This window comes from Misgurnus anguillicaudatus, chromosome 16 (assembly GCF_027580225.2).
Source record: "Misgurnus anguillicaudatus chromosome 16, ASM2758022v2, whole genome shotgun sequence".
In the NCBI taxonomy this organism is placed as follows: domain Eukaryota; kingdom Metazoa; phylum Chordata; class Actinopteri; order Cypriniformes; family Cobitidae; genus Misgurnus; species Misgurnus anguillicaudatus.
The window spans coordinates 32,593,382-32,613,112 of NC_073352.2; the positions used below are offsets into that span (position 1 = coordinate 32,593,382).

At 39.2% G+C, this 19,731-nt stretch overlaps 1 protein-coding gene across 5 annotated transcripts in view; it reads right to left on the minus strand.

Moving 5' to 3' along the window:
- stox2b (storkhead box 2b) overlaps nucleotides 1-19,731 on the minus strand; it is a 91,010-nt gene that overhangs the window by 30,179 nt on the left and 41,100 nt on the right. Inside the window, exon 1 of one of the 5 annotated variants that reach the window (XM_055177830.2) lies at nucleotides 6,838-6,990. The exons of the other annotated variants lie outside the window; for them this stretch is intronic. The gene's annotated coding sequence lies outside the window, so the exon portion shown is untranslated. Of the gene's footprint in view, nucleotides 1-6,837; nucleotides 6,991-19,731 lie in introns of those variants that run through there. 5 annotated transcript variants of the gene reach the window in all.

Sequence of the window (19,731 nt, forward strand, 5' to 3'; positions counted from 1 at the left end):
AAATGTTACATAGCGTGTGACCCTATTAACGTTACTTTAATAATGCACGTGATGCTATTGCCTTGCTATTGCGTGTTTCTGTGACGCAGTAGCATCAATACGGTTACAAACGAATTATTTGGTTGCATTTAATGTACCTTACGTGAATTACACATTTTTCTCAATCGCACCTCTGACAAACTATAATTTGTACAGATTTTATTTTGGGAAGTATTTAATTATTTTGATAATTATTAAAAAATTATGCAACAGACATGCAATTTATTGCCTTCACATATAGTTACAATTGGTATCGTCCTTTGTCATGCTATTGCCGATAATTTTTTAATTAATCAAAAATCGACCAATACATAACGGCGGCCGATACATCGGTGCTAGGGATGGGCATTCGATTAAATTTTTTTAGTCGATTGTCGGGAGAATTAACGATCGACTATCGATTAATCATTAATATTTTTATAATAAAAAATAATTACTTAACTTTTATAATTAAAAAATGTTGAATAGAAAAATACAGCGTGGCAAACAGTTACACTACATTTAGTCAGACAAACGGAACATGAAACGGCGCTTGAATATGCGGTGCTCTAAAGCAGTGGAACCTGCAGCTGCGAGCCGCATTCTTAAAATGAGACCTCATTTGTTCCAAAAAATCATGACCTCTTCATGATTCTTTTTTTGAAATCAAAACGGAAGGTCACAGATAACGGAGTATGGTGTATATTGCACCCTGGTGGTAAAATGTTGAATTGCTGCCACACAGTGAAATTCATTTAATTGCTTCAAGACACACGCTACGCTAGGCAACACAACCTGCATTAGATAGAAAAAGTATTCGATTAATCAACAACAAATTAACGTAATCGACTAAATTCTTAACGATCAATTATTGATCATCGATTAATCATGCCCATCCCTAATCGGTGCATTACTAATATGTATACTATAGTATTTTTTTCTGTGGTCTGATTTATTTACCCCCCACATTTTGTTACTATATTATTTGAGACAATTAGGTTCAATGTTGTTTTTTATAAAAGAACAGTGCAATGCTATGACAAAATATAGAAAAGTAAATGCATGTATAAAAAATTCCTGATCCTGATTCCTGGTTTTTGTAATCCATAACACGTAAAAATGAGTAGGGCAGTTTCCCCTCCATATTAACCCCACAGAACTTGTCAAATCGTGTGAGGCGTGACATCAAGCCACAACAACCCATACGCCAAATCCACCTCGGGTGAAACTAAACTATTGAGTGGTTAATGTGGTGATAGGGTGTGATATGGGGGGCTAGAATGGGTAAAGAGAAAAGGGGGGTTATTGGTGGGATGGGAGGAGGGGTGGGTCTTTTAGAGGAAGCACACATGGGTAATCAAAAAGGGCTCAGGGTTCATTCAAAACACAGAAGATCTGCTGTCTCATGCTGTTGGCCCCTGTAATGAAATCAAATTCCCAAGCCAGAGTAAGAAAAGATCCCATGCTAGATAGCTTTAATCACATTGGGACCTTATAAAGCCCAATGCAAATGGAAAATAAATGGCTTTTTACAAACAGGCAAAATGTGCTATCTTAAAAGGATGTTTGCATAGAAGAAGCATTTTCATATTATTTTAAGGTTAGTGATTAAAACCCATGACAATAGAAATAAAATCTAAAGTGTGGGTCATCCCACATGTCTCTACTGGAGATGTAAACTATTAGACTTAAAGGGATAGTTCACCCAAAAAATAAATATATTCTGTCATCATTTACTCACCCTCATGTTGTGGAAGATATTTTGATAAATGGTGACTAACCACACAGTACCCATTGACTTCCATAGTAGGAAAAACAAATACTATAAAAAGTCAATGGGTACCATCAGCCGTGTGGTTACCATTATGTATCAAAATATCTTCTTTTGTGTTCATTAGTTTAAAAAAAGAATTGGGTCAAAAAGAGACGAGCACAGCCTGTTGAATATAAAGTTTTTCTGGGTTGATTTAAGCCAACGGTTGAAAATAACCCAATATTTTTTAGTGTGTTGCACCTGCAGAGTAATACACAAATACATTGAGAAGACTTTAGTCCTGGTTAACAACTTAAGTATTATGGCAGCAACTTTTGCATAGGTTTTTCATGAAATGCAAAAACATAACTGATATTAAAAGTTTGAAGAGCTTGAAAATCGCAAGCCAAAAATGACATTACATTTACGCATTATGCATTTTATTAGTATGTGTGTTCCCTGAGGATCAAATCCATGATCTTTTGTGCTGCTACTGCAATGCTCTACAAATTGAGCGACAGGACCAACCAAATGTTTTCCTATTTTTTAGGGATGCTCCGACCGATCGGTATCGGCCGATAATGGCATTAAATGACTCGATCGGTAATTGCTAAATTTGCCGATCTCGTGAAACGATCTTTCTGTTTAGTTTTGTCATCATAGTGATCCTGAATGCGGCTGCAATTAAGAGACCATTTTATACGCAATGCAAGCATTTTTATAACCCCTTGCTCATGTGCGATGTGCAGATTTGAATTTCTCTCTTAGTCTTTACAGAGGTATGTGTAACATACAAATGCATGTATATATAATTCATACAGTAAAGACTGTGAAGTATTTAATTTTCATTACTTTTAAGAGACATAAACCTTTTTATATATTAAATATCTCTTTAGGTTATAAAAACATAAAAAATTCAAATCCATAACTTGATATTCAAAGATTTATTATAAAAACGAATTCTTTTTTCCACAAAATGCAATAAATCCATGACAGTTTTTTTATTTCAAAATGCTATAAATCTATTAAATCAACGTATAAATGTGCATTCATCTTTACCATTTTATATTTATTTAGTTGACTAGTGGTATACAATGATTAAAAAATAAACATTAATGGAATTAACCAAAACACTTACTTTGTTATATTGCTGCAGTTAAACTTGATGTTGTCTCTTTACATTTTTCACAGCGATCAGCTGTAAAATGTTTGGGTCCTGCTCGATTTTCGTTGACTTTGAGTAAAATAATGTAAAGTTTTTCATAAGATCCTCTGGGGTGAATGTGTTAACATGAGAAGCTTGATGCTGTCGGGAGAACAAGCACCCGAGTGCCTCTCGCGGAAATTATTAGATGTTGATGGCTTACGTTTCTTTCCCATCACAGAAAACCATCACAGGTTTAGCAATGCAATTAAAGTATTATTTTGTTTTGTTTGTTGATCACGAAGTACAAAGTAGATGAGTAAAACTAGGACTCCATGTACTCAGCGCGCCGCCATTGTTTGTTTACATTGCGTGACTGGTGGGCTGTAATTTCAGGAATGGATTTATTGCATTCTTTAAAAAAGTAGGAGTGGCGTTTATCACATTTTGGGAAAAAAGGGAGAAAAGATGACAGAATAACACGGCGGATATTGGATTTTGGGTAAAATTAAGAATTTACTTTTAACTACTGACCTGATATAATACTGATTTTGGCATTAACACATTTTTTTCAAAAATGGCGTTTATCGCGTTTTGGAACCAAACTCTTCATTTGTTGTGCTTATTTATTTGATTCTCTATTAACACAATAATATACCTAATTACTGCAAGTAATATAACAAAGGCCACATTTGTGGTATTACTTTATCTAAAAAAAAATTTAACAGTTACAGCCATTAAAGAGATTGCATATCAGCTTGAAAAAAATTGGAATCGGTATCGGACGATCGCGATGATAACAAATCGGTAATCGATATCGGCTGCAAAAATCGTGATCGGAGCATCTCTACTATTTTTTCATTAAAAAAAAATCAAAAATCAAAGTGTTACAATATTATTCCAGTCTAAAATTTTCATTAACAAAAAGCCAAAGATACTAACACACAAACTGTTAGTCTGAATCACATTAAAGGACTGGTCTCGTAAGAACAAGACTTTAAATGGAAATTCTCTCTGGTAATCTGATATAGTCTGCAAGGTTTTTCAAAGTCCAGAATTATTACCCAAATTAGGCAGCTTGGTACTGAGCAAGCTTATAACAACAAATATCAGTGCCGATACTAAATTTTCCCCGTATAAACAAAATCTGCACTTATAACTCCAGTGTCAGACTAAATAAGACAGTTGTTTATCAGAGAGACAGAAAATAAATAGATTTGAGGAGGAGAAATGACAACTAACCAAGTTTGAATTCAATTCAATAAATATACATCCACCATGGCCTTTGATTTTGTCACAGCATTTTTAACTTCAATATGCTTTTAACAAATTTGAAGTTGGAGAAAAAAAACAGCAATCAATATTATATTAAACTCTTATAGCTTTAATTATACCAGCTCTAGCTGCTTTTATGGTTTTAATGGGATAGTTCACCCAAAACTAAAACTTACCCCATGATTTACTCACCCCTCAAGCCATCCTCAATGTATACCAGGGTTTCCGCAGTTTGGGCGGCCCACCTAAACTGGGAAACCCTTCTGCCATAACTAGGTGCCCCCCCCCCAAAAAAGTAATTTCGCTGCACAAAAGGCCGTCAAGTGCCGAAATGGTCTGTCATGTCTGGACGCATGTTGGGAGAACTGTAATTGGACTTATGTTTTGGGTTTATTTAAGCCTATTATTGCATTAGTATTATTATTATATTAGCCTATTATTGTATTAGTATATAGTTCTTGCTAATTTCAAGTAAGTTAGCTGGTGATTTTGTTGTTTGAGCAACCTGCTAGCTAGATGTTGATTCGATATAATTGTTGAGCGCTCTTGCTCATGTTATTTATGTGCATTATTAACATGCTACAGTAGTTACACTCCTTTAAGATAATGCAATTAATAGTGAGAAATTATCAGCTTTTTCAACCTTCGTGTTATCTATCATCGTTCGCCAGACGTTCTACAAATCTGCTTTAGTTTGTGTTTATTAACCCTTTAGTTTCACTTCATCACGCAGCTATTCCCGTTAGAGGTATCTGTTAAAAACATTTAATTAATTAATTATAGGGATTCACCGATATGGAAATTTTGGCCGATACCGATAACCGATAACTCTTTATATTTGGGAGCCGATAACCGATATATATAGGCCGATATATATTCATATTATTTTCACTCCCAGACCGCGGACATCTTGTCTTTGCGCTAGACTAGCATACTATTCTTAAGCCCGCAACACGTGTCATCTTCGTGCTATGTCACAGAAAGCACCAATCAAAACTCCACATGGCCAACAATGAGCAAGTGAAGTGGTTCAACAAACCAAAATAAACCATCATTTATCGGCTTTCATTTATCGGCCTAATTTTGCTATCAGACCGATAACCGATAATATTAAAAATAAGAAGTTATCGGCCGATAACGATATGTTGGCCGATATATCGTGCATCCCTATTTAATAATCTAGTATGTGTTCGTTTTCTGTCATAGTTTCTTCAAAATTAAGGTTTATTTAAGTGTTTTTTAATAAAAATACGTTCACCATGACGCGTATGCCCTTGCCCCTTTCATTGCCACGCCCCCAGGCCCCGCCCATCCACCAACCCTACCACCTTAACTAACACATTTCTGCAGGAAACCCTTTATTATATAAGTTTTTTCAGAGTTATATTAGAAAATGTCCTGGCTGCTCCAAGATTTATAATGGTAGCAAACGGTGCTTCTGATTTGAAACCCGAAAAAGTCATACGCTGGGGAAACACTCTCTCATGAACGTGTGTCGGTTGTTACCGAAAGCTTTAGTTTGTAGTTAAAGATATTGATTTATTTTACAAAATCGCATCGTTTGCTCTCAGGAGGCCTTTTTTATGACCCCCTGGAGCCGTGTGGATTACTTCTGTGAAGGATGGATGGACTTTTTCAGGCTTCAAATTAAAAGCACCATTTACTACCATTATAAAGCTTGGAACCGGCAGGACATTTTTTATATAACTCTGAAAAAAATAATCATATCCATCAAAGATGGCATGAGCGTGAGTAAATCATGTGGTTACTATCCCTTTAACACTACATGTTGGGAAGTGATTAGTTTAGACAAGCAAGGCAATAAAGTTTAAACAATTAACTTTAGAGATCTGTCAGAACATCAATTTTTAGCTTCTTTAGTCCTGCGTTTCATCTTCCAGACTGATCAAAACATCTAAAAGCTGTCAGATTGCATTTCTCTGCCACGCCACTCAAATTCATGTGGTAGCATGTTTATGCCCCGCGAATCTGCCTGACTTCAATAATGGCAAAACCTCTCCATGAAGGCAGTAAATCATCATCCACACACACACACACACACAAAAATATACCTAGATAAATGACTTGGTTTTATGACTTAAAAGCGAACGACTGCTCTCCACGCACCCTCTATAAAGACCGCCTTAGCCCCACGACCATGATGAAATCTGAGCTTAAAACACAGAAATCCACCCTACTGTATTTTTAAACTCGGGCGATGGCTAACAAATAATCCTATTGGCAAGTAAATGTTTGATAGGAATGATTCGGCCATATTGTCAATTCCTAAAGCTTTTCAGTACTTTCCGCTTTGTCATTCAAATTGTACCCATTGACACGCCATTCACCATGCAACACTAAACAAACACAAGCGCAAGCAAACAGGAAACAGTGAAAACACAATGGCTTGTTATTAAGAAACAGACATGTCAAATACACGACTGCTATATTATTTGTTAAACAACTTTCCTTTGTCTTACGACATCATAATCCCTCTTATTTTTCAACTCCCTCGGTACATTTATTCCATGTCTCGTTTTGAAATACGCCACATTATGAAAGCGAAACCCGTCGAGAATGCTGTTTCATTAATGTTAACACCATGTTATCATAGCAAAGGTTAAAAGCAAATTTTTTATGTTCTTACCAAATCCGTGAGCTGTCGAGTTCAAAGAGCGGGGCTCACATGAAGTTGTGTTACCTTCACAGACACAACGTAAAGACAGTTCTGTATATGCCTCGGACGTTTTCTTGCGTGCTACAACTCTCAAGTGACTGCCAGTATGACATCACTATATCGTTTGGTTGTTTGACCCTGGGGATATGACACCTGACTCCGCTGCTGTTGTGGAAATACTAAGGAGAGGTGTGTACGAGCGTGTGCATAGGGTGTATCAGTGCTACTGCTGTAAAAACAGATCATATAAGGACGTGCTTTGATATGACGCTAAACTAAAAAAAAAAAAACAAGATTGAGTGAAGACACTGTGGTCTTAAAGAAATCAAAATATCAGGCTTGCATACTTGTTATAAAATGATGTAGCTGAATAAATTTGCCGTTAAACATGAAGTGAGAATTAAGTCTTTAAAACCTTGCAGAAAATAAGTACACATCTTTTGTTTAAAGGTGCCATGTGTCTGTGCCCACCAGACAAACAGACCACCAAATTCATCACATTGTATTGCAAGAATAGCTCGAGGAAAATGTGAATATTGCTTGACTTCTTCCCCCATTTAAATGCAAAGGGTAAATGCAAATGAGTTTGTGTTTTTTTATGGAAGTCCACAAATCCAGAGATCGCTTACTTAGTTATTTATGCCAGGATTTCCCAAACTGGGGTTCGCGAATTGCAGGGGGTTGATAAAGAAATTAATAAATTTTAATTAAATTATAAAAATTTAAATAAACAATTTAAAATAAAAAATATATATTTTAATTGTTTAATCTCAAATGTCATGTGACCATTAGGGGTGGGCAATAAACCGGTATGATAGTAATTACCGGTATGGTGTCACGCCATGATATGGATTTTGCAAAACCGTTGATACCGGCGTTACATATTTTAAATTCTATTTTTGCACTTATCAGGGTTCCCGCGGGGTGTTACAAAAACTAACCTTCAGAAAGTTATAACTATGGCTTTAAAACGCCCAGATCTTCATCCTAGGAGTTAAATTTAACTTTATGAATGTTATTTTTTTAAGACCCCGCGGGAGTTTACCCAAGCCTTAAAAGTCATAACGTTACCTTCGTTCCCGAGATGCGCTGTCCACAGAAACACAAAACGAAAAGCTCCGATCGCACTTCAATCCATTTTTAATCATCATTTTTTTAAATCCTGCCAAAGACTATATTTCAGGTGTTGTGATCTGTATACAGCGCGTTTGGCGAGAAACAAGCCCGTGGCTTACCAGGTTCTGAAACATAACAGGACCCAGAAGCGAACAAAATCAACACTCTTTATTGAAAATAAACTTCGGGCTGTCGAGTCTCAAGGCACCAACAGCGCGTCAACAGTTTTATACATTTAGGAGGCTTTTTTACCTCACTGCTTCAAAGTCGTTAAACGGTGTTACTCCCTTTTCACTCAGATCTGCTCTCTCTCTACTGCGCCCTGCACGCGCTCTCCAGACAGCAGCGATTGGAGGACGGAAAGCAAGAAATTACCATAATAAACCATAATTTGCCAAAAAGTGCAATTTATCTTCTTTTAGGAACCATTCCTTTTTTGATAGCGCAAATGGTTGAGGAGTTACGGTTAAATGAATAGCGCTTTCAGAGTGCTTTAGCGGACAACGTAAGCAACGTACCAAACACATTAAAAACAGACTTTAATGATAAATTTCATTTTCTTAATGCAGATTTATTAATTAGAGAGGCTATTAAACAATACATAGTGCATATTTACACATAAAAACGTATGAGTGGAGTGTTTTTGGCACTGTGAATCTGCTGGTTAATTAAATTAAATGCAATAAATACATTTATTAATATAACTAACTTGTATTAATAAACTGCATTCATTAATGCGTTCAGGGATTAATACTTATTTAAAGTGAGATGGCATCTCCCATCAGATGTTCATATTAACAACAAAAAGAAAATCTTGTTCTTTGTATATTTATAAATCAAACAGACACAAGATATACACAGCACACAGCTTTAAAGTTGTTGGATGTAGAGTAAAAGATTGAAATAAGGCACATAGCCTACCAGCAAATTACCATACTAATTTCCATATTTTCATACTTCCCATATTAGTGACAATATGCATAAGAAGATGAGTCCACCCATCCACACAATGGCGCTTTGAAAGGAAAAAATGTAAAAAGATAAAAAATCATGTCTATGTCCAATCCCTCACTTATTAGTAACATAAGGTTAAAAATACAAATTTTGTTAACTAAGGTTTACTACAGTGTGACTCCAAAATGTTTTATCTCATATGGCAACATACCGCAATACCGTTATACCGGCTGAAGAGTGAAAAATACCTTGATATGAATTTATGCTCATACCGCCCACCCCTAGTGACCATTAAACCACACAATAATATATCCGAAAACTGAGACCTCATACAAAATGGACAGATCTATAAAAACATGTTTTTGAAGTTAAAGATGCAAATGTGCTGTTAAAAAGCTGTAATATTTACTTAAGAGAAAAAATTTCAATGTTTTAGTGCTATAATTGGGTCCCCAATGCTTCTATCTACCTAGAAAATATGGAAGAAAAATCAACCCAGTAACTTAGCTTTGGTAAACCATTCTCTGCAAGCATGTGAAAAAATAAGTCATTGAAGTTTGGCTCCCCTTGTGATGTCAGAAGGGTAATACCACCCCTTAATTATCACTTAATCTAACCACGGCACTGCAATTTAGTGCAGAACTCATTTGCATTTTAAAGGACACACCCAAAAACGACAAATTTTTGCTCACACCTACAAAGTGGCAATTTTATCATGTTATAATAAATTATCTATATGATATTTTTGAGCTGAAACTTCACATACTCTGGAGACACCGAAGATTTATTTAACATCTTAAAAAAAGTCTTGTGAAATGTCCCCTTTAAAATCTTAGGGAACTTCGATTGTTTTATGTCAAGGGGGTCCAGCTGACCAAACCCCCTCACCCCCTGATCTATGTACATAAAAATATACAAAACAAAATAAAGCTAAGAAAACTAGAAACTACCCAAGTAAATCTTGCTTAAAAGTCTGTATAAAAAAACTGAAGCTCAATGCGAATAATAAACAACAGCTAGATCAGATTCGGCACATTCACGTCTGACAAAACCGAGGATTTGACTCCTGTCACTCCGCACGCAGCTCTGGATTAGGAGACACAGTAATCTCTCACATCTCTGCCAGGATTTTTGGGTTTAGTTTGTAGGTTTAATGATGGCAAGAAGAAAAGTTGCATATTGGAGATGCATGTTTAATGTTATGCATGTGCATTTGAGAAATTCTGAAGTTGCATGTGTCATACTATATTAAATGTGCAACTTCATGTTCTGCATTCATAAACATACAAATGCATGACCAACGCACGCATACGCAGCTGCTGCAAGTTTCCATCCATCATTTAACAAATGTTCTGAAGTGCGTCAGAGATAAAAATATACAGAAATCGTGCACACAAAAGAGCAATCTGTATACACCACATACTGTAAACCAGGTCAGAGCATCGCCACTTACACGCTGTAATTTCTGTCACATGAAATGAAACATCAATGGCTTTAGTTAACAATATGCATTTAAATCGGTCCTTTTCTTTCAGGAAAATACCGAAGATTCATGTTGAACTAAACAGACTTTGTCCATTCAATTGCTCTCTAAATTTATGCTTTTCTAAATATATCATCTGAAGTGACAGAAAATGAAAAATTATGGTTTATGGCTTTGACATCACTAACGGTTACAACAACTAACAACTTTAATATTTTAACAGAAAAGACAGAAGAGCAGAGAACTACAGCCATCAAACAATTTCTAAATTAGCACACATCTCCATCAAGTACATATGAAGAGTTTGGTTCCAAAACGAAATAAATCCATTTTGACTAATTTGGGTAAAAATGTGTTTTCTATACCAAGAAAGTGACAAGATGAAAAACACTATTTTCTGTTAAAAACTTTCACAAAGCATCTTTATGTTATAAAAACATAAAAAAAATTAATCCATAATTTGATTTTCAAAGATTTATTATAAAAACTGATAATTTTTTCCACAAAATGCAATAAATCCATGACAAGTTTTTTTTAAAAAATGCTATAAATCTATTGAATCAATATATAAATGTGCATTCATCTTTGCCATGTTTTATTTATTTAGTTGACTAGTGGTATACACTGATAAAAATAAACATTAATGGCATTAACCAAAACACTTACTTTGTCACATTAAGTAGACTGTCATTGCTGCAGTTATACTTGGGATGTCGTCACTTAACATCTTTCACAGCGATCAGCTGTAATGTTTTGGTCCTGCTCGATTTTCATTGGCTTCGCGTATAATAATGTAACGTTTTTCATAAGATACTCTGGGGTCAATGGTATGCTCACATAAATTATTAGATGTTGATGGGTTACGTTTCTTTCCCGTCACAGGTTTATCCAAACCATTAAAGTATTATTTTGTTTTTGTTGTCAAGTACAAGATGAGGAAAATTAAGATTCTGTGTATTCAACGCGCCGTCGTTGTTTGTTTACAATGCGTGGAATGGTGCGCTGTAATTTGTGGAGCGGATTTATTGCATTCTGCAGAAAAAGAGGAGTGGCGTTTGTTGCATTTTTTGGGAAAAAAGGAAGAAAAGATGACAGAATAACACGGCGAATACTGTATTTTGCATAAAATTAAGAATTTACTTTTAAATACTGACCTAATATAATACTGATTTTGGAAGCAACTAATAAAAAAAAATGGCGTTTATCGCGTTTTGGAACCAAACTTCATATATTTGTTTCTTTCTTTGGTATCTACTTACTGAAAATATTAAAAATAAAATATAAAATAAAGATTTGTGAATATGTGTGCAGATTAATAATGTATGTCTTGTGACTGAAGACATTTAAAAAAACGTTGATACAATTTTTTATTAGGGCTGGGTTAAAAAAACGATTTTGCAATTAATGTTTTTTTTATGTTGTCGATTCAAAATCGATTCTCAAAGGCCACAAATCAATTTTTTTATGAAATAACCTGATTCTGTTTGATCAAGGAATGCGACTGTTCTGACTTGTTTCAGCATACATTTTTCATTTTGAATTAAAATTGTATTGTATTTAACATAACTGTATGCATTTAAAAATTAGAGATGGGTTCTGTTTTAATGTACCCACGTGTACCTAAAATAATACAGGTTTGTGGGTCTTAATTTCTTTTTATTAATTCCCCACTTGTAAACTTCTGTTCACTGTTCTTTTTTATAAATATAGTATTTGTATTAAATCTATATTCATTGAGTTGAATCAAGAATCGAGTATAAAAATCATCCCGAGAATCGAAATCAAATCGATTTGATAGCTTGCAAACCGAAATCAAATCGATCTGGAACATCTGAATCGATACCCAGCCCTATTTTTGATACAGTAAAAAAGATACAATTTTGCATTGTTTCATAGCAGATTTACATTAAACATATAAAATAAAATAAAAAATATATAACAATATACTACTAACAGTGTAAATGACGGTCTGTAGGTATGCGAAAAATTTAAAATAAAGATCGAGACAGTTTTTAAATGATCTGAGAGAGGAGATGAGACTAAAGTGCAGTGGATGTGTGCGTTTCTCCACAGGGGGCATTGTTGCATCAGACAGCTGTGATGTAGCAGTGGGTTACCGGGTTCGTTGCGTATCCCAGCATGCACTGCTGCATCCTTTATGCTACACTTTATGTGTGGAAGCCAGTGTGTCAGGAGAGGATGTGTGTATATATGTATGTGCTGATGTAAAACATGTAAAAAAATTGCTTAATTGCATAATGCAAATAATATGTCACGCAATCCCCCACCTCATATATATAGTTGGATGCAGCAGCAATTATTACAGTGACTTGTTTAACCCAACAGCTGTCAATGGAAGCACCCAAAAAGTGTGGAAACATTTTCACAAAGTGCAAATTTCGCCTGCACGCTACATGCAATAAACCAGGAAGACCTAAGAGGGCAGATCAGAAAAGTCAGTCTGTAGACTGGGCCAACAAATCAGCGCAAACATCTGCACTGAAGGTACTTCAATGAATCTAAATTAATCAGACATCATATGCATTATGACCTCATAACGCAACACACAGCCAGCAAACCCCAACCCAACGCACGCCGTGGCCAAATGCACCTCATAATACAGAGGTCGTACATCGTGTCAATTAACGTCATGCTAAAACTCTCAAAGCATCAGTCTACCAGCACAAGCTGTGAACTGCGGTGTTCCTTCAGCGAAAAAAGCAATAAACATGACATACTCCCAAATGAATGCCATCCATTTCAGAGCCAAGAAACCACAAAGAATTTTGGGTACGTTTGAAGTCTAAAGCTTTTACATTGGGATCGCTGGAGGATGCTGCAAAGCCATCCTAAAAACGAGGAGATTGACAACCTCCCTGTGCATGTATTCTTGTCGCACAATCTGCGATTAATGTCTTGAACCCAGTTTCAAAGCAGGCTTGATGAATGAAAAGATTAAAGAAAAGCCTGAGACTTTAAAAAAGAAAAATAAAGCGATTAAAATAAAGGAACGCACATTAACAGGGTTAAGTCTTTGAAAATATTAAGGTTAACAGGCTCAGTCACTTCCGTAGGAACTGATAGATCCGGAAAAAAAAGTGGTGATTATAAATGCCAAAGGTCAATTTTTTGTTGGGACCTACAGAGATCTTGCAGTTTACCAAAAAACTTGTGTAGGGGTGCAACAACAAATCGATTATGTAAATACACTGCTCACAAAAAGTTTTAAACAAAAATTTAAAAATGCAAAAAGTTCATGCTACTGTGATATAATATCATGAAAGAAGTGCATTTTACATGTAAGGGTTATAGTGCATTTTAGGTGCATTGTGAAATTTCTCCCGAAAGTCGACTTTGTCGTAACTTTTGTGAGTAGTGTAGTTGTCTACGAATGTCATTGTCGATTAGTTGGTCTGTGACATCACATGCTCCCACAAAACACCGTTTTCGACTACTTTTATGCAAACACACCAATAAAATAAATATAAGCTCACTTTAAAGGAAGAACTGAAACGTTTATTTTTGCTTTTTAAATATGAAGGAATGCGCTTTACTATATAATCACGCATCTTGCGCTGTATGAAGAAGAAGCATTTGACTTTATAAGCGCGCACTTTGTGCTTCATGCTATAAAACAGCACAATGATTGACAGGATGACGGCGGAGGCAAAAGCATAAGAAAACATTTGTTTTCTTCCTTTAATATAAGTGAGCTTATATTTGTTTTATAGTTGTTGCGTTTTCATAAAAATAGTAATGAACCACAAACTAACGGCGCATTCACACGGGGGCGTAAGCGTTAACGCTTAACAGAAAGCTTGTCTGAAGCGTGGCCAACAGCCAATCACAGTGGCCGCTACACATGCTCCGTTCTTCCATAAACGTAATTGGCTGGCTCTGCCTAGGTTATTTGCATAAGGCGATCTGATTGGCTGACGCACGCGTTCCCGCTTGAAAAGTTGAGAAATGTTCAACTTCTGCCGCGAACAACGGCACTGACACGGCGCCGACGGATCCACAATTCAGTTCGGCAACGCATGACGTCACCCATTAAAAGTGAATGGGAAGCGTTAACGCTGACGCCCCGTGTGAATGCGCCGTAAGCCTCTATTTCAAAGTAAGGGGGACATCCAGGTCTTTGTTTATTGTTGATGTAGCATTTTATTTAGTTATAATAAATAAAAAAACTAAATAGATTTTTAGCTTTTCAATGTATCATCTGATTAATCGATTAAATAATCAAAATAATCATTTGTTACAATCCCAAACATGTTTTAGTAAGGGTGGGAATGATTCAGATCAAAAAGAATATGGGAAAGACTAATAAACCTCATTCACACAGCACATTGGTCCCAAAAAATTTCCGTAAAATTGTCAGAGAGGCTTCTGTGTGAACACAAACATGTCACGTAAATGTTCTGGGATCGCTTACGTAAAGAGGACCTCGTAGTATTGCCGTAACATTCACGAAATGATTCTGTGTGAACAAAAGGCAGAAACAATGCCGTAAGGGGTGTGCCGTAGTGTTGCGTGTCATCGCAACAAAGTTATCGTTCAGCTCTTTGACAGAGTTTAAAACCAAATAATTAGCTTCATACTTATACTTCAATATAATACTTCATACGCTGTGGAAAAACCTACCAAGTGCAGGACTTTAGACACGTCACATGTCTTTACGGGATCTTTACAGTATGTGTAAATGCACGCACGGATTCCTGAAAATCATTGGCAGTGTGAATTAACCAAAAATCAAACAATCCCGGAAAAATCCCAGACGCATTTTTAGAGTATTTTCCGTAATCTCTGCGTGTAAAGGGTTATACAAATTTAACATTTTTGTACAAACCTTTTTCTGGACGCAACTACGGCTTTTGACAATGTTGATTTCTGCCCTCTGTTAAATAGACGCCATAACATTAGATTATCAAAACAAGCTGTTGAGCAGTTTTCCGACTACCCTTCCACTTGAACCCAGTCAATGCTGCAAAAGAGCTCCAATACATCTGTTTTGACAATTTGTACCAGTGTTCCCCGATCAATAACATGTGTGATAGTTTTACATAACAATAAAATGACATATTGCATACTATAAATGTTTTTCAGCAGTTATTTTCTGGGCAAAACAATTCAGTCTGTCAAAAACGTCTCGGTTACGGATGTAACCCTCGTTCCCTGAAGGAGGGAACGGAGACGTCACGTCGTGACCGACGAATTGGGAGCTCGCTTAGAGAGACCAATCTGCTTCGAATACTACTAAAACGCCAATGAACTTGGCATTGAGATATTTGCATAATGCTGGCGCCGCCCCGCCAGGTGCGCATATAAGGCGCACGTGCAAATAGGGAAATCAGCTTCTGTTCGCTGAGAAAGCCGGAAGGTGACCGGCCTAAACAGCAGGTGGCAGCACCTGTGGCGACGGGACGTGACGTCTCCGTTCCCTCCTTCAGGGAACGAGGGTTACATCCGTAACCGAGACGTTCCCTTTCAGTCGGTCACTACGACGTCACGTCGTGACCGACGAATTGGGAAACCCTACTAAAACGCCACTAGGGGCTGACCTCTTCCAGTGTCTGCTTAAAGCCCTCCGGTTCCACTGAAGGATAGGAGAATTAGGTTTCAAGGCAGAAGGCCGGGCACTAGATGTTCCTTTAACCCCACAGTAGTGCCAGCGACTGGGAAGCGCCCTAACTGAGCGGTATAGGGACGCTGCGGAAGTCACCGCCCCGTTAAGGGCTAATGGTGGACGAAAGTCAACCGTAGTTGAGGTATAAATGACAGCCGTGGCTGTGTAAGCAAAGCAGTGCTCTGCTAAGGGAAACGTGGGCTGGTAGGATTAACCCCACGGAATAATACTCACAAAGGAACCCGTTGGGACACAATGTGGGGCCCTGGCCAAACACGTAGGTTCGTAAGAATACAGCTAGTGAAAGGCTGACAGCCAATGCTCCGCAACAAAGGCTGTCAAGGCAGTGGAGAGAGCAAATCAAACCATTACGCATTTTTGCTCTGTTAGCCTTCCATACTGAAACTCAATTTGGAGCCTCAGTCGGAGGCTGCAAGCCGACTTGCGAGTCTGCTCTCCGTGTCCTCCCTGGTGAGGACAGAACACGAGAGGATACAGGCTCGATACGAACATTGTAGAATCTAATGAACGTATTAGGTGTCGCCCAACCAGCAGCTCTACAGATGTCTGTTAGCGAGGAACCACGAGCTAATGCCCAAGATGAGGCAACACTCCGAGTGGAGTGCGCTCTCAAATTAAGGGGCAAGGAATGCCCTGCAAATTATAAACCAGGGCGATAGTATCAACTATCCAATGAGACATCCTCTGCTTAGTGACAGCTTTCCCTTTCTGCTGGCCACCATAACAAACAAAGAGCTGGTCTGAGGTCCTGAAGCTTTGCGTGCGGACCACGTAGAATCGCAGTGCGCGTACGGGGCACAACAAAGCCTCGGTTGGGTTTGCCTGCTCCAAAGGCAACGCTTGCAAGCTCACCACCTTATCTCTGAAGGGAGTGGTGGGAACTTTGGGCACGTAGCCTGGTCTGGGTCTTCAGTGAGACAGCAGGACCAAACTAAAAGCACGAATCGTCAACAGAGAATGCATGTAAATCCCCTACTCTCTTCATGGAGGCCAATGCTAGCAGGGTCAGAGCTTTCATTGATAAAAACTTCAGACTCGCACACTGCAAAGGCTAAATCGGAGACCTGAAGGCTTCAGCACCATGGACAGGTCTCAGGAAAAAAGAGGGAGGGCGCGAGGGGTTTAGCCTGCGAGCGCCTCTTTAAAATGTAATAATTAAATCATGCTGGCCAACTGATCTGCCGTAGATAAGTGAGTGATGAGCAGAAATAGCGGCGATATCAATTTTAATGGCGGAGGGACAGCCTACCAACTAACCCATGTTAAAGATATAAAGCATAATGTTAAAGGGCATTCTCTGGGTCCTCGCGTTGCGAAGAGCACCGGGTGACGAAAAGGTTTCATTAAGCGCGTAAGCCCGTCCTGTGGACGGTGCTCGAACCGCGTCGATGGTGTTAGATACCGCTTGCGATAAATCACCTAAACCTTGCGCGCGCTCAACGACCGTACATGGATATCCACAGGTCGGGGCGCGAGTGCCAAATGTGCCCCTTCCTAAGAAAGAAAGTCCTTCCTCAGGGGAATCCGCCAGGGAGTGCTGTCGCGAGGAGCATTAACTATGAAAAACAATTCTTGGTCGTCCAGTACGGACGATTAATAAAAAGGCTCTCCTCGTCCTGCCTGACTTTGCACAGTGTCTGCGCAATAAAGCTCACTGGAAGGAATGCGTATTTACGCACCCCCCGCGGCCAGCTGTGTGCCAACGCATCCACGCAGAGGCTGCCCTCGGTTAGTGAATAAAATAGGCGACAGTGGGTATCGTCCGGCGACGCAAACAGATCTATCTACGCACAACCGAACTTCTTCCAAATTAGCTGGACCGTCTGGGGGTGGAGTCGCCATTCGCCGGGGGCGCAGCTCGGAAGCGCGTACCGCTGTATTGAGCGATCCCGGGATGTAAATGGCACGAAGGGACCTCAGATGCTTCTGACTCCAAAAGAGGAGATGACGAGCGAGATGCGACAGGTGACGAGAGCGCAAAAACCGCCTTAACGGTAAATAACGCAACAGTCGCAAAGTTATCGGTGTCGACAAATACATCCTTCCCTCGCATCTCCATAGCGGAGCGTACAAGTCCCAGATATACAGCGCACCGCTCGCGGCAGTTGGGGTGCTATGCACACCCCAGACTGCAGGCCCGTCATACGTGGCTGAACATCCCGTGCTTAGGGCATCGCATGCTACAGAATGCCAGGAGACCCCTCAGAGGCATATCTTGCTATCAGAAATGCTGGGTCTACTACGGGGAAATTTAAATGACACGCAGGTGTAGTGTTTACACAATGTATGCCGGTGCGCCACGCTCTCCTCGAGACTCGATCGTAAAGCCAACGCTGAAGCGGTCTCATATGACGCAGCTCGCAGTGTCACGGCTGCAGCATGCTGTCATATGTCCAGGAGCTTCTGAAATTGTATCAGAGGGACCGCGTACTTCCCTCGAATTAAACCGAGGCAAGTCAGAACTGACTAGTTGCGCGCTCTTGTAAAACACGCCAATTAGTTGATCGAGTCTAATTCCATACTGAGAAAAAGGATCCTCTGCACGGGGCAAAGTTGCTCTTTCCCAGTCGACCTGATGACTTAAACGAGCGAGATGCCGAAGCATTAACTCTCTGTGTTCGCGCACGTCTGCCAAGAACGGGCTATTATAAGTCAACGTAAATAAAGCAGAATGCGAACAACGCTCTCTCTCTGATATTTTAATGCCGTGACTAACACTTTCATGGAGACACGGAGAGAGAGAGACAGCCCGAATGGTGTACTTAATATTAATATGCCCACCCCACGACGCAGAGCGAAAAAACGGTCTAAGGCGAGGGGAGATGGACACAAAGTACACGTCTTACAGGTCTAAAGCTGCAACCGATCTGAATATTGAAATACGAGCCTCGGCGTTATCATCCAAAAAGACCACCTCCGTAGAGCCGGGCGTAAATCAAATCGATCGTAACCCACCGCGTATTTCGGGTACTATGAGATAAAGGCTGGAAAACCCTATCATCATATCATCATCTCGGTAAGAGGGACCGGCTCGATAATCCTTCGCCAGCAGGACATCGACTTATGCACGCAGTACATGTGCATCGGATACTTTCACATAGTGAAACGAAAGCCCGAGAATTTCGGGGTTGTGCCGGTAATTGTATTCGTAACCGAGGCGGATCGTGCGTAAAACCCAACGAAACGGGCTGGGAACTGAAGCCAAGCACCCAGGCACCGTACGAGGAGAATTAACGACACTACCAAAGTACCCGCGGTGGGGCAGCGAAGCGAGACAGGAGAGACTGCCGGTGCGTCTGCCGTGACAGCATAAGCATCACAGTATGTGTGTGTGTGACACTGACCTGAGCCCGCTGAGGGAAACGGTCGTCCGGTCTCCTCAGCTGAGGACGCAGACACCGAAGGGGTTGCTGGTGGTCCGGTCTCCTGAGTGGAGGGCTCGGACTCCTCAGAACACCCGCTGGCGATAGAGGAGAGGTAGGGTGAGCTGGTGTGTGCCCGCTCACGGCTCTCTCGATCCTCTGGAGACCTGGAGAGGGAAGAGGAATGCACTCTGTGTGTGGTTAGTGGGCACCGGCTAAACAGCCGGTGGAACATATGTAAACCAAGAATTTTCCACCCGACCCTCTATCGGGGAAGGAGCGAATACCGTCTCCTGAAGAGTGAT